Genomic DNA, 14,921 nt, shown 5'->3' with positions numbered 1-14,921 from the left:
TGTTACAGTGCAAAGGACAAAAATGTACTTTGTATGATTTTACATTAGTGGTTTTATATTGTAAAAAGCCATGAAAAGGATGAAACAGAAAGCACTTTATGTGGGAGGGAAGAAAGTCAATATGGATTTTAAAGACCCAGATTAATGGTGACTTTTGTACAAAAAACAAAAAAAAAAGGAAAAGAAAAGAGACATGATTGATATACCAATTCATAAGACAAAGACACTAGAAAAGTTAAACAATTATACTTAAAAAAATTAAATGGAATGAAAAGTATATGATATTATGATATGAGTCAATCCCAGGGATTAATGCAAATTTTAAATGACAGATGATCTGAGATGCTTGAATCTTATTTTAACATGAAACAAATGAATATAGAAAATAAAACCAATTGTGAACAGTGAATCAGGCCAAGATTTTAAGAACACATAAAGATAATACTATTCTTTTGTGTTGTTATTTTAGAGTAACAAAACAGCTATAAAATGAGCAGTCCTCCTGCCACCTATACTTTAAAAGGGCTTGATCTCACCAATGGATCTAGGACTCTCCAAATATGGAGAGTTCTTAATCAACTGAAGGTGACATTGCTAGACTTGGGACTTAAATGAAAAGGGCAAATCTTATCTAGTGCTTCCTCACAGCTCATAAAAGAAAAGTGACTAATATAACTTTTTGCCTTTGGGCCCATTTTACACATAAATGTTCCTTTTTCCTAATGATATATCTAAACAGAGATTTAAGTAGTACATCCTCAAAGCCTCTAGGAAATTGAAATAAAATATACAAATTACAGAAGAAGGAACACATCAAATAAGTCCAAAGGGCGTAAAATTAAATATTGGGGATTGTTGGTTAAATCTCTTTCTCTAATTTTAGTATCACTGTATAATTTGAATTAAAAAAAAGAAAAAAATTAAAAAGCCCTCAGACTGCCTGGCTCCATAATAAGACAGTGTAATGATGATCATATCATCCCTGACCAATACTGGAATCTGAATCATATAAATCATGTATAGTATTTTCAGTGAAAGACAAAAAATGTTACTTGGTACCATTAAAAATCCTTTGTCACAGCCATTACTGTTATATGCCCACAAAAAAATGTAGGCTTCCAGATAAAACACAATTCATAAACCTAAGCTGATGAGTAATTTTTAAAGGCTACAGTAAAAGGAAAAGATGGAAAAATTATTTTAGATATCTCCTTAATGAATGAATGATTAATACATTCCTTAATGAAATCCCACCTCAGCTATTTGTATAGTTAAGAAATAACTTTAAGAAACATTAAGTAATTAACTACAAATTTCTGTCATGAATTGCTCTATTTTCCTTGTCTAGTTTTACTTGACTCTTCCACTCTACTGCTGAAAGCAATCATAGGTTAGCTTGACTATCTTGTTCTAAAAAATGTTTTCACAATATTGAGGCTTCTTAATTCAAAAAATAAAACCAAATTTCTCATATAATCCTGAGTAGTTCCTTCCCTAAATAACTCTGCAAAATGTAGCTATTAAAACGTTAACTAAAGAACTTTTAACAGATCATCTACACACAATATCTTCTTATTACAATTACTCTAGTTTTATAAGCCAAGACAATAAATTCCAAGTATAGTTTACCGATCTTAATAGTTATAGCTATTATTAATCTACCGTAGTTTGGAAATGTGTCCTAGAAAGACTGATAAGAATTAACTGTCTCTAGGTGGAACATTTTCAAGATATCTTTTCCTTGTTAATTTGCTTGTCTCTTCCTAACAGAATATGAACTCTATGAGGGCAGGGATTTTTGTTTTATCCTCTGCTGTAGTTCCAGTGTTCAATCAGAACAGTGCCTAGCACAGAAAGGATATTTGAGAAGTATCTGCTGATTTTTGATTGTCATCATCGTACCGTATGATTTTAGCATTCATCAAAATATAAAAATTAAAACAAATTAAAATATTTGGCTCAGTCACCTTTTTATAGACCTCTGAAGTTCCAAAAAATTATGTCAGTAGCTCTGAAGACCTAGAAAAAGTTGAGACACAAATTAGTATAGAAAAAACTAACATGGATGGACAAAGAAATCTACAGAAATAATGTTTTAATGGTAATTTTATTTGTTTCATCTCTGTATACTGTCTTGTTGACTATTCTATGCTCTATCTAGTACTATATTTTATACTTTCATCTTTATATCCTATTAAGGTCTGTAAAGCCAGACCTAAATAAAGGATAGAAAGTGAAATTCACCTGTATTTAAGAAGTGGTAAATACTTAATCATGTCACTGGATAATCCTCCTTTTCCCTTCAAATCAGAATTCTCTCCCATTTCCCAAAGGATTCCTTCTTTTTCTCTCTCCAAGGAGGTGCTTTTCTTCTCCACTAACCCTTTCCCAAATTCAGAGGCTTTTCTTTAATCGAATGTCAAATTTACCCTTTAGTCAGACAAGGACCTACTGTCACCTATTAATGCATAAATTCGTATTACTGCTTTCTTCCCCCTGACTCCATCCCACCTATATCTTCTTGTCCTACTATAGAAAAAGTGACAAAGGAAGTTATTTCTTTTTGTGGTCAACTCCATAATAGAACATGTAGAAAATAAAGCCTTAATTAACGTTCTGCCCTCCAAAAAAGGAAAGGAAAATGGGTGACGATCCAGGACCTTTAGGGGAAAAGGTGAACTTCAACATTAGTCAGAATGAAGTATTAACACCTGAAATGTTAATATATCAAATATATGAAAAGAGCTGTTTGTGGTATTTCAGTTGCCAAGGAGTAAAGAGGAAACGTACTTTATGCCGATATTTTATGGATTTCCGATTTATTAAAAATTGGAAAATAAACTACTCTTTGGAAACAATTCAAAAAGAGAATGCTAGGAATAATTAAAAGGTATGAAGGTAACAGTCAAAGAAAAAAACTAAATAAACCAGGGAAGAAGTAGACTCCTCTAGCAACAAGAACAAAGAAGAAAAGAAATGAAAGAAGAAAAAAGAAATAATTATGAGTGTAGAGCAGGGAGGGAAATAGATGCATCAGAGTTTCAATTTCATTTTAATCTATTTCTAGAACAATTCGTCAGAATCCACAGGAACACTACTATGTTCTTGGATTCAGAAGCAGAACCAGCCTATTTCCCAGTACTGAGTACTCTTTTGAAAAGTCACCATTTACAGTTTCTTAGAAAAAAGCTGTTAAATAGAAGATGCCAGAAATAGTTTATAATTACCCATCTTTTTAAATTGGGTTATGAAATGGTCAATAGTCTCTGTATTTGTCATTCTGCCAGTCTCTTCTCTACATGACTTGCCGAAAGCACAAGAATCGTGCGTGTGATCTGTCTGGGTCACTCTAAGAGAAGACAGACACAAAGTGTTTTAAAAACAATTCCAACAGAGATTTCAGAAAAAGAAATTGCATCAGCCAGGTGAGCCGGAAGCAGCTGGAAGACAACAGTCCAATAAACAGCCAATCCAGTGAAAGAAATTCAGAACAAGTCTGCTTCAGTAATCTTGTGAAGAGGACTGGCAGGAAGAGGAGTGCTGCTTCAGAAAGAGAACAGGCCTCATATGCTTCAGACAGTCTTTGTACTGAGGCTGTGGACCTTGGCCATTCTCCCAGAAATGATGCAATCCTGATGAACAAGATCTGCTGCCAGAGAAACAATTGTTAACAGCCTATGTAGACAGCAACTCAGCCAAGGAGCAATCTCTGATCAACTCTCTTCACAAACCACCAGAAAGCCAAATCTCTTCCTCATTCAGTTTCTGACAAAATGTGTAAGTAAATAAATATATATTTAGATATATATGAACAAGCCATTTTCTCAAAATGTCCCTTTGCTTTTAATTCCTTTGGCTTTACGACACTGATCATCCATCATTCACTTTTAACTAGAACACTGAGAACATTTTTACTTTTATGAATAGAATTCTTTGAGCATATTAACAGCAAGGTGTTTATAGTGAAATTTTACACTTATTATTCTTGTTCTCATAAGAAAACCTTTTGGGAGGTAGTGGCCCAATTATGAGATTTCAAAGTAAGGACAGCTATGCACTCTCTCTAATTCAGGGCCAGAAAGGTATGTTTTGTAGACATTTTTGAAATTATGTGAAACTATAATAAATATGGGTATGTCTTAGGAGAAAAAGAAAAAACCTCTTGCAGAAGCTGACATTAAAAGGTAGAAAAGGTAGGTTAAGTACTATCATCATACTTTGTAATGCTTACTTTTCTCGAGGGTAACAATATTACTTCAGATTTTATGAGAGGGTTAAAAACTCTTTTCGTCCTATTAGCCACAACTTACTATTTTAGAATCTCGCTTACAAATATCCTTAATTTAAAAATCCTCCCTAGATTCCTCAACTCCCAGACCTGACTGGTTTCTTTTTCAGAGCTTTGTTATCAAGCTCTTCACACTGCATTGTTAAAAAATTACTAGATTTTTCTCCATCACCAAATAAAAGACCCTGCATACAACAAACCTCAGCTCTCTAAACTCCAACTAATAAGACATGATAACCAAATTTCTTCCCTTAAGAAATAACCCTTAAACTAGATTCATTAAAAACACAAGCATATAAAGTATATCTTGAAGTCTATGGCCATGCCACCCTGAACAAGCCTGATCCCGTCTGATCTCAGAAGCCAAGCAGGGTTGGGCCTGGTTAGTACTTGGATGGGAGACCACCTAGGAAGACCAGGTCCTGGAGGTGTAAAAAAAAGAGATTGTAAACTGACAAGGTCCATGCAATCTGTGAGTGAAGTCAACCAAGAGTTGCCTCGCCTAAAAAAAAAAAATTAATTAAAAAAATAAAATATATCCTGAAATCAATATTTTCAGCCCAATCTACTATTAATAATAAAAATTAACAGATATATGTGTTTTATCTATACCATCAACTTGTTAGAGAACTAATATGGCATCTGCATTATATGCTTATTTTTCACCTCCAACTCAAATTGAAATATTAAGGCAAAAACAGTGTTATTGCACTGTAACAAATCACTTTTACCTTGGGAGAAGAAAAAAGTACTATACCTTATTAGGAATTAGGAAATTTGAGTTCTAGCCTACAACTTAGTTTGGCTGTAGAAAAATCACTTTTTATAGATGAATCTTAAATTCCTCAAAATAAATCTTTAGTAGCCTTTTTCTGCTCCAAATTCTTATGATTCCTAGTACTGTCTTAGGCATTTCATGCCTCAAAGTCTCAATTTTCTCATCTGTAGAATAGAAAGAATAATACCTGTCCTGCTGACTCAGGTGCATATGGACTTCATTTGTAGCAAATACGAGTTTAAATGGCTTTTTGAAACCTTTAAAAATATATGTGAAGAAAGAGAAGCTGCTACTAACATTCTGAATGTGGCTAAAAATTATTTTCACTCTTCTCCAACAGTGTATTTCAATCTTGCTACAGTAAATAATGTGAGAACATATGTAGGAAACATTAAAAAAAATAGTGCAAGAGAGAGAGGTGATAAGCATTAGAAGAAACAAGTAAGAATTATTGGAAAACCAGAGATGAACTCTAAGAAAAGAGAAAGTGCTCAGAGATCTGATGAAAAGTTCATATAATTGGGATAGTATAAATTCTAAGTTAGTCTTATACGTTGAGGCAAGTTACTGTAGGCAAAGGATCTATAAGAAGTTTAGGGCGGAAGAGAAAAAAGAAAAGAGAGAAACACTGGGGTTAACAATTAAGAGAGACTAAATAAATATTGTCATTTAGTAATTTAGAGTGAAGATTAAAGTTTTCCTTCCTCCCACCTCTTCTGCAACACTTGCTCGTCCCTTGGCAACTTTGCCTAAATTTATACTCCCTCTAGGGGCTGCTGGGCTTGGCGCAACAAACCAATAACTATAAAAGCTCAAATAAGTTTACCAGACTAGGAGGTAATTAAAACCCAGTTTAAAAAAATATATCCTATTTTTGTCCGCAGTAAGAATTTCTTCCCCTATGAAAAATTTCGTTAATGGCAATATTATAGAGGCCAAGACATACTTACTTAGGTGTAACTGGAAGGGACGGGGAGTGGTGGTACAATCCATAAATAATGAAACTAAATATGTGCTACGATCTTAAATTAATTTGCCACTGAAGAAAAAATTTTACTTAGAACTCATTTAACAATGATAAACATATACGAATTGCTAAACTAACCAAGAATTGGACTTTATCCTTAACAAGAATCAGAAAAATTTTAGGCTTCTAAGTATTAAATAAAGATGACACCCTCAAAGAACTTTGATTTGCCTCATTAAAGAGCTATACTCTCAAGAATTTCTGAAGGTTCTGTCCTACTGTGTTTGGAGCCTTCAAACATGCTTTAGAAACATGTAGCACATCAGATGGGAAAAGAACCTCTCATATCTCTCTGTTTGCCTCCTCTTTCCAGACCTTTTTCATTTTCAAACCCTGAAATGGGAACCAGATTTACTCCAGATGAAGTAAGTTATACACAATTATAAGGCATTAATATGTTATACTTTCTATAGTTGAGGCAAAATTTTCTCCAGTTGATAAAAAATTTAGTTTTAAGATTAAAATCTAATTCATTGTTTTACATATGAAGAAATAGGGCCATAAATGTATTAACTGGAAGGAGTCATACATAGTGCTGGAGTTCAGAAAAAAAATTAAGATTTTAATATATAGTTTCTATTTATTAATTACTACTTACTTTAGATAGCGATATCTGAATTAAAACAAAAAATTTTAAATTAAGCACCAATTATTGGTGCTACATAATAAAAACGAGTCAGGGTTAAAATTTCTGGCTCTCTTGGGACTTAAATCATCTAGATTTGCCAATTTTCTTTCATCCTTTCATCCTTTCATCCTTTCATCCTTTCATCCTTCCTTCCTTCCATCCATCCATCCATCCATCCATCCATCCATCCATCCATCCATCCATCCAATCCAAAGTAACTGCTATGTGGAAAAGCTATGTTAAGTGCTATTTCAAGATATGTCTCTTATCCAAAAAGAGGGTAGGTAATTTGCAAACACTTTAGGTTTGCCTATGTGACCCACAGCACATTTTCATAACCGTGAAGGGGAAAAAAAAATCCTAAAGTATGCCTCTACAATTGAGTCATTCTAAAGAGAAAATGACACGCTCCTCCCCTCCTCCAAGAAAACCCTGAACTACTCTATAGTTTACCAGTGACACAGAGAAGTCTTCTATGGAAACGGATTATAAATCTCTTAAAAGTGTTTAGACAAAACTTACTGACTAGTCTCATGAAAAATTCTGTTAAGAAAGAGGGAAAAACAAAGATGAACAGAACTGATCATACATGTTATGATTATTTGTCAGACCAAGTGGCTAAGTATAAAACAATAAAGGAACATAAAGCTTAATAATCCTGATGTGCACATTAGGATTCCCTTCCCCTCCCCATAACTGTATCTTTATTATTATTATAAAATATATGCTGTAAAAATTATAAAATTACAAAAGCATAAAAAGTAGAAGTGAAATTCTTACAAACCCACTTCCCAAAGATATTCCAGATAAAATAACCCTACTGTTCTATAATCTGCTTTGTTCAGTTAGCAATGTTTTAGACATCTTTCTATACGCAAAGATGTAAAATTTACTTCTTTTCAATGAAGGCACAGTACTATATCTTATGGATCTACTTAAGTCAATCCTCTGCAGATAAATGTTTAGACTATTGCTAATTTTCCATAACATATGCAACACTGGACCAAACAGTATGGACGCCTTTGTCCACAGGTGCATAAACAATTTCTTTAGGACACATTCCTAGAAGTGGAACTATTATAATGACAGAAGCATATTTATTAGTGATGCTGAACCACACAATCACACCTTTCAGGAAGTAAAAACCAATTTTACACTCCTACAAATAGTGGGAAGGCCACATTTTCTCATAAGGTTTAAAATAATTTCAATTCTTTCCTCACAGTCTTTTGATTAGAAAACTCTCTACATTTTAAGAGAAAACCCTAAAATGAAATTTAATTGTAATTTCTTATTCTGGGACACACCTACTGACTGGATGTGCTGTTGTGTTCTAAAATTCTGATATACTAAACAGGAGATCTCAGTAGCTTTCACTAAATTTAGGGTGGGATCTTCAAAATAAAACCTAGATAAAGCACTATTTCAGAACCAAAGTATTTTCTTATGGTTGTCCCATGGGATAACTTTTCATTCTTTTAATAGAGTGCACCAACCTCTAAATTTCTTTTCCCAGTAATGGGGAAAAAAAAATCTGTAATCTAGCTGGTTATCTGTAGGGTCCTCACTGAAAAATGCAAGTAATCTAGAAAATCTGAGCTCTTTGGTTTCTAACAGGTTATCAAAATTGTTTTAGCAGTTCTGCCTTAGTAGTATAAAATATGTCTTCACTTTAAATTATCCTTGGAAAGAGAAGAAACTCTGAAACTGTAGGCTTGTCAATACTAATTTACCATTAGAAAGAGCCAAAAAATTAAGTTTTGTGCTGTAGCTACAAATTCATTTGGTATATTCCATTATGACAACCACAGGGTCCAAATTTGAGTCCTGGAGAAATGAGGCAAAAGCATCTTCTTGCTCAGCTGGCACCAGCACCTAACTAAGAGCCTGAATGCAGAGCTATTCTTTTCCCTTTGAAGTGTTTCACAGACTGTCATATCCATCCATTTACCAACACTACTCACCTTATGATTTCAAGATTACATTAAAGCAATGAACTGGTCTAACTCTAGCCTCTCAACTTTGCAATCTATTCTTCATTACCTTTCTGGAGCAGAACCTTGATCGTTATCATGCCACTATTGGGACTCTACAACGGCTTGCTCTCTTAATTGTCTACTGGGTTAAGTGAAACTCCTTTGCCTAAATGGATTAAGACTTTCTTTGTTAATTACTTAAACTGTTTCTTCTCCAAAATTTTGTTCACACTATGTATCCTGTCTCACACGCCATTTTTTTCATCTTTAAAAAAACTATTCTGAAAAATGTCAAACACACAAAATCGAGAAAACCCTATAATTAACTCACAGACTCTACCTAGCTTTAATCAACAATCAACTTATAGCCAATCTTATTTCATCTGTAACCTCTCCTCTTCGACAGAATGTTATAATAAATTCCAGAAACATCAGCTGTACACATCCCATTGCTGAGTGGAGGTGTTCCTTTTTTATCTTAAAAATGGGTGAGAGTGGTCTGTGTATGAGAGGTCTTAATGACAGGGAAAGGCAAGCCATCATTCTTTTGCAAAAATTAAGATGGATAATGAGCTTACTGCTCAGTAATGTTTATGCTTTACAATTATACACTTATGGCTATTAAAAATGCTTAATCATTTTTCCTTAACAAAAAAAGAATCGCTGTAAGCAATTACTTTTTTGACAAGAGTTTGTCGATAATAAATTCTCTTCTGTTTGTAGGAATGCAAATTTCTTCTCATAGCAGTGTAACTGCAAGTATACCCATGACCCAAGCTGTGACACAGCATGTCTTATGTATGCTCTATATCAATAAATGAAAATGGACAAAACACAGAAGAAACACTCCAAAGCAGGTAAAGTGTAATGGTCCATAAACCTGTGTATTAAAGACAAGGACAGATTACATCATAGAACCAATGGCTTATATCCAAGGTAGTGACCAGTTGGTCAGCTTATTTTTAGTGAGTAGATTCTTAGAATAGTAGGGGAGTCTCAGAGTAATGACAAACTTAGGGTAAAAAGGCTCACCAACTCAACTGAGGCACTTTCCAGTTAAAAAATAGCTCAGAAATAATAGTGTCACAGAACAAAAACATTTGGGGTGTGTATGGATGATTCCTATTTGAACCACAAAGCACATAAACCTTAAGGTTCAGTTAGTAGAAAATCGCCATAAATCAATGTCAATGTGTGTGTGTGTACACACATACATACACTACTACACATTCTATTACCAATTACTCACCAGAAGTTATATTGATAATAAAATTAAACTTAGAAGAATTTGTAATTTAAAAAGTAACAGTGATAGAAGACAACGATGAACTAAAAAAGCAGAAAACAATACATCGATATACAATGTTTTGCCTAAGCATAAAACTGGACTGTATTTATTCATATAGTATGTTACTAAGTAAAATGAATCTTTGGAATGATGAATACATTATTTCCCTAGAAGCCCTAGAGGATGAACTAACTAGCTGGTGGTTTGTTATGAGATCCAAGAACTTCAAGAGTTCCCATCATACAAAACATCAAAATACTGTAAAAATTTTCTCTGGAGATCTTAATAAGAAAAATGATTTAAAAACCATGATATAGATGCTCATCTCTGGTCTAGTTTCAGTAAACATTTCAGCTATATTTAGGCCAAAATTCTCACTCATTAATTAATACTTAGAATGTATTAGTGCCAGGACACTAACAAAACAGTACTCTTTAGTTAGTGATACAACTGGCAGAGCAAGTTGCTCCAAATTCTTATGCAAAATGAAATCACAAACATACATGACACTAAAATTTCTGTTATTTTGTCTCCTTTAATCATCTCTGTTGGTTTTCCTGTCATATCAGAGTCTGACTCTAAGCAAAACCCAGAATTCTAACTCTGAATAGAGTAAAACGCAAAGGATTTTAGGATTTCCCTACTATTTTCCCTTTTTAAGATATCTTCTATTTACAAATTTAATCTTTCCTGAGCAAAATATTTCTAAATGCTGAATAGTAATTTTGTTTTGAATACTGTACTTCTTTTTCTGGCATTTGGCAACCAATATAAAAAGTAAGATTTTTTTTTTAACCCTATGCTCCAGATTATGACAAATCTTGTGTATTCTACCACTAATAACTCAGAGTAGTGGTTCCCAATATTTTGGGGAAAAAGGAAAGCCCTTTAAAAGTGCAAAAATTTTGGTAGAAGAAATGGGCAGAGGAGTCAAAAGGCAGAAACTTCTAATTATAAAATAAATAAGCCACGAGGATGCAATGCACAGTATGGTGACTATAGTTAATAACACTGTATTGCATATTTGAAAGTTGCTCAGAGTAGATCTTAAAACTTCTCATCATAAAAAAAACTTTTTTAGGGAATCTTGTAAGATGATGAATGTTAACTAGACTACCGTGATCATTTCACAATGTGTATACATAGTGAATCATGTTGAACACCTGAAACTAATAATATGTCAACTATATATTTAAAAAAATTTTTTTGAAAATGAGACCATTAGGGTGGGCCTTAATCCAGTATGACCAGTGTCCTTACAAGAAGAGGAAATTGGGACACGTGAAGAGACACTGAGGGGATGTGTGCGCACAGAGAGATAACCATGAAGAGGCAGCAAAAGGGCAGTCACCTACAAGCCAATGAGAGAGGCCTCAGGAGAAACCAATCCTGCTTACATCCTGATCTCAGACTTCTAGTCTCAGAAAAAAAGCACAAAAATTTTAATCTCTTGATTAGGATAAAACATTAAAAAATATACTATTATAACTTTTGCAACTGAGGTTCCTGGCCCACAAAGTACCAAGGTCCAAGAATAATTACAGACAACTGACAATACTTCTGTACAAGATCCTTTCGTTTTAAGTCGTTAAGAACCATTACCTATTTCATTATAGTAGGGGTCCCCAACCAACGGGCTGTGGACCAGTGGGTCCATGGCCTGTTAGGAATTGCGCTGCAAAGCAGAAGGTGAGCAGTAGGCCAGTGAGCAAAGCGCCATCTGTATTTGCAGCTGCCCCCCAGGGCTAGCACCACTACCTCTGCTCAACTTCAGATCATCAGACATTAGGTTCTCACAGGTGCACTGGGCCATGGTGCCAGAAAGGTTGGGAACTGCTGCATTACAAGACTACATAATTTTTACTCTGGTAAACATATCACGTGATACTAAGGGCGACAAAAAAAGGGGAACAAAGAAGATTCCTGCCTATAAAAGTATCCCTGCCTTTGACCTAGTGGGCCAAATCACCATGAAGGCCCTGCCCTGTTAAAGCAACATTGTCTTCACACTCATCCCTGAAGTCTAAAAAAAAATTACATGACCCATGGCTCTTCACTAAATTTAGAATTTAAGAATCCACTAAGATTCAATATTGTTTCACGTTGTGAATTCTCTTTCCCTATATATATATGAAAGAAAGAAGAAAACCAACTAGGCTCTCCATTGGCCGTAGTATCAATATTCCAAAACTGATCCTTGGTATAACTGGTTTATATTGCAGATTTCAAACTTTGAACACACATGCTTTTATGAATTTCTTCTAATTCTGCTTTCATGAACTCAAAGGAGACAGTATTTGCCTGATTGCCTCTTTGAGGGATCTATAACAAATGTTTGACTATTACAATAAAAACACCAATTTACAAGCCCCCCAAAAAGTTTTAAAGATCAATGTTTGGGAGCTGCCTTATTCTACTGAAATATGAATTCCTTTAGGAAGTCTTATCTGACTTTTAAATCCGTTATTAATGTCTTCTGTTTTACAAAGTATCTTCTTATGGAAAAAATTATTGAGTTTACCACCCACACCTGAGAGTGTAATTATGCCAAGTTAATACAAGTAAAACTAAGTACGTTTCAATTTTAGTAGCAAATTTATTTGAATTTTCAAAAATAAAAACTGAAATTGCGTATCATTTCTGTATCAGAACAAGTACATTCACTGTATGCTTTGTGGTGGTTTGCAAACGGACTCAATAGGTCAAAGGGATGTATCTTTTCAGCCCAAGAAGTATCAATTGAGTCTATATCTTGTTCCCTAATGAACCAAATCCTGGAGTACCTGTAGTTCTTAACTTTTTTGAAAAGTGACACAGATTTCTTTAAGAATCGGACAGGGCCATGAACTTTTTCCTCAGAAAAATGCAGACAAAACTTGTAAACTTCTAGGGATTTGTAGGCCTTTGCTCTATACCCTTTCCTGAACTGCTGATAGTCTGGGATAAAGGAAGCCCATAAGTGACTGACCGGTAAGGTATGGGTGATTGAAAGAGAGGCCCATTAACTTTTATAACCAGAATTTATAATTACTCTAGTAGGGGATAAAGCCCCCCCCAAAACTCATTTATTTTTGCCTTTCTCTATCCAGATTCAGGAGCCTCATACAATTCTAGGCAAAAAAAATCCTAAAGAAAAAGGTCCATACTACAGATGAGTAGCAGTGCCCCAAGTCAAGAGGACAGGAAAAGTTACAGATTATATTGGTGGAGGTGCAAGTCTCTTTAATTAAGATAACTGGGTATAGTGAAAAGATTCTGGAATCATAGGAAACTTGACTCACCTCTTACTAGTTGTGTGGTCACTCTGATTAAGTCTGTTCATTTGTAAACTACCCCATGGCACTACTTTGAAAATTGAGATAACACTCATAAGAGAATCTACCAAGATATATGGCACATTGCAAGCACCCAACTGCTGGTATGCTGGGTTACAATATTAAAGAAGTGAACAGAGAGTATAATGAAGGCAAATAGGTAATACTTTCTGTTTCCAAGGCAATAATATGAAGTGAAGGAAAGGAATCTACAGTTTGAGTCCCAATAGTAATTTGCCAAACTCATTAATATTGAGACTTGCTAACAGTCACAGAATAACTTTCACTCAGTCAAATACCCTATTAATAATTTTCTTTTAAAAATCTCAACTGTTTGGCATTGATTTGATATTTATAAGATACCTTTTCAGGAATTCACTCATCTCATGAAATAAAATCCATTGTATACTGAACATACTGTTAATTTACCCATTTGAGTCCTCGATATTCCTGTCAAGAATGCTTTCCAGAATCTGTACAGACTTCCTTAAAATATTAAAATTTCCTTTTAGTATAGAAAGTTATTACATACTAACATAGTCACTCTATTCTTCCATTGATTGGAAATATCCTGTGATAGTCACAAGAGGAATTGGGCTCAGAGGGCAAGGAGCACCAATGACGAGAGACTGAAACATCTGAGTACGTTTAATAGTCTGCTTTAACAAGATCCCTAAAAGCCAAGCCAAGTCTATAGATGTTTTTATTTTAAACTTAAAATTTCAAACAAGTATAAAAGTAAAATTTTATAAAGAACTTCATTTACTCATCATTGTTTGAACAATTACCAATTCATATCCAACCTTGTTTCATATATTACCTCTTCTCCATTCTAAAGCAAACACCAGCAATATATCATTTCAACCATAAATATTTTAGCACATCTGTCGAAAAGATTCTTTTAAACAAAAGAACGTGTGCATTTTAGTTCCTGTTTTCTTTTGCAAGAGGGACAATAACTCTAGCCCACCATTTTGTTCTTTCCTAGAACTCTATATCTAAAATAACTAGATAGGTAAGTAATATGGTATAATGAAACATTCTGGAAGCATAAGGACTTGCTATCCAATCTGAATTCATTTTTGCATTCCTCAAACTCATTTTAATCCTAAAGTATTAAAAACAAACAAAACTTCTAAATCACTGAAGAAAGGGGAACACTTCCAAACCCCTTTTATGAGACTAGCATTACCCTGATACTAAAGCAAAAAACAAAAACAAAAACAACCTCCCCCCACAAAAAGCTACAAAAAAGGAAAACTACAGAACCATATCCCTTGATAAACACAGATGCAAAAGTCTGCAAAAAAAGCTTAGCAAACTATAAACTCAACAGTACATTAAAAGGACCATACAACATGATCAAGTGGAATTTATTCCTGGGATAGAAAAATGTTTCTACTACTCAATTAATGTGATACACTACATCAACAAAATAAAAAATAAAAATCATACGAACATCTCTATAGATGTAGAATACGCATGACAAAAATGAATATTTTTTCATGATAAAAATTCTGAACAAATTAAGTACAGATAGAATGTACCTCAACATAATAAAAGCTGTATATGATAAATCCAGTTAACATCACACTCAATGGTGAAAAGCTGAAAGCTTTTGA

At 33.9% G+C, this 14,921-nt stretch overlaps 1 protein-coding gene and 1 pseudogene across 21 annotated transcripts in view; one reads left to right on the top strand and one right to left on the bottom strand.

Moving 5' to 3' along the window:
- Positions 1 to 14,921, bottom strand: part of SETD5 (SET domain containing 5) — a 71,456-nt gene that overhangs the window by 42,539 nt on the left and 13,996 nt on the right. For all 21 annotated transcript variants that reach the window (XM_016134835.2, XM_036218672.1, XM_016134838.2 and 18 more), the window contains exon 2: positions 1,968 to 2,019. The gene's annotated coding sequence lies outside the window, so the exon portion shown is untranslated. The remainder of the gene's footprint in view (positions 1 to 1,967; positions 2,020 to 14,921) is intronic.
- On the top strand, positions 4,601 to 4,719 carry LOC118602274 (annotated as a pseudogene).

This window comes from Rousettus aegyptiacus, unplaced genomic scaffold, assembly GCF_014176215.1.
Source record: "Rousettus aegyptiacus isolate mRouAeg1 unplaced genomic scaffold, mRouAeg1.p scaffold_m13_p_4, whole genome shotgun sequence".
In the NCBI taxonomy this organism is placed as follows: domain Eukaryota; kingdom Metazoa; phylum Chordata; class Mammalia; order Chiroptera; family Pteropodidae; genus Rousettus; species Rousettus aegyptiacus.
The sequence above is the reverse complement of the archived record's forward strand: the minus strand, read 5'-3'. Positions and strand labels throughout refer to the sequence as shown.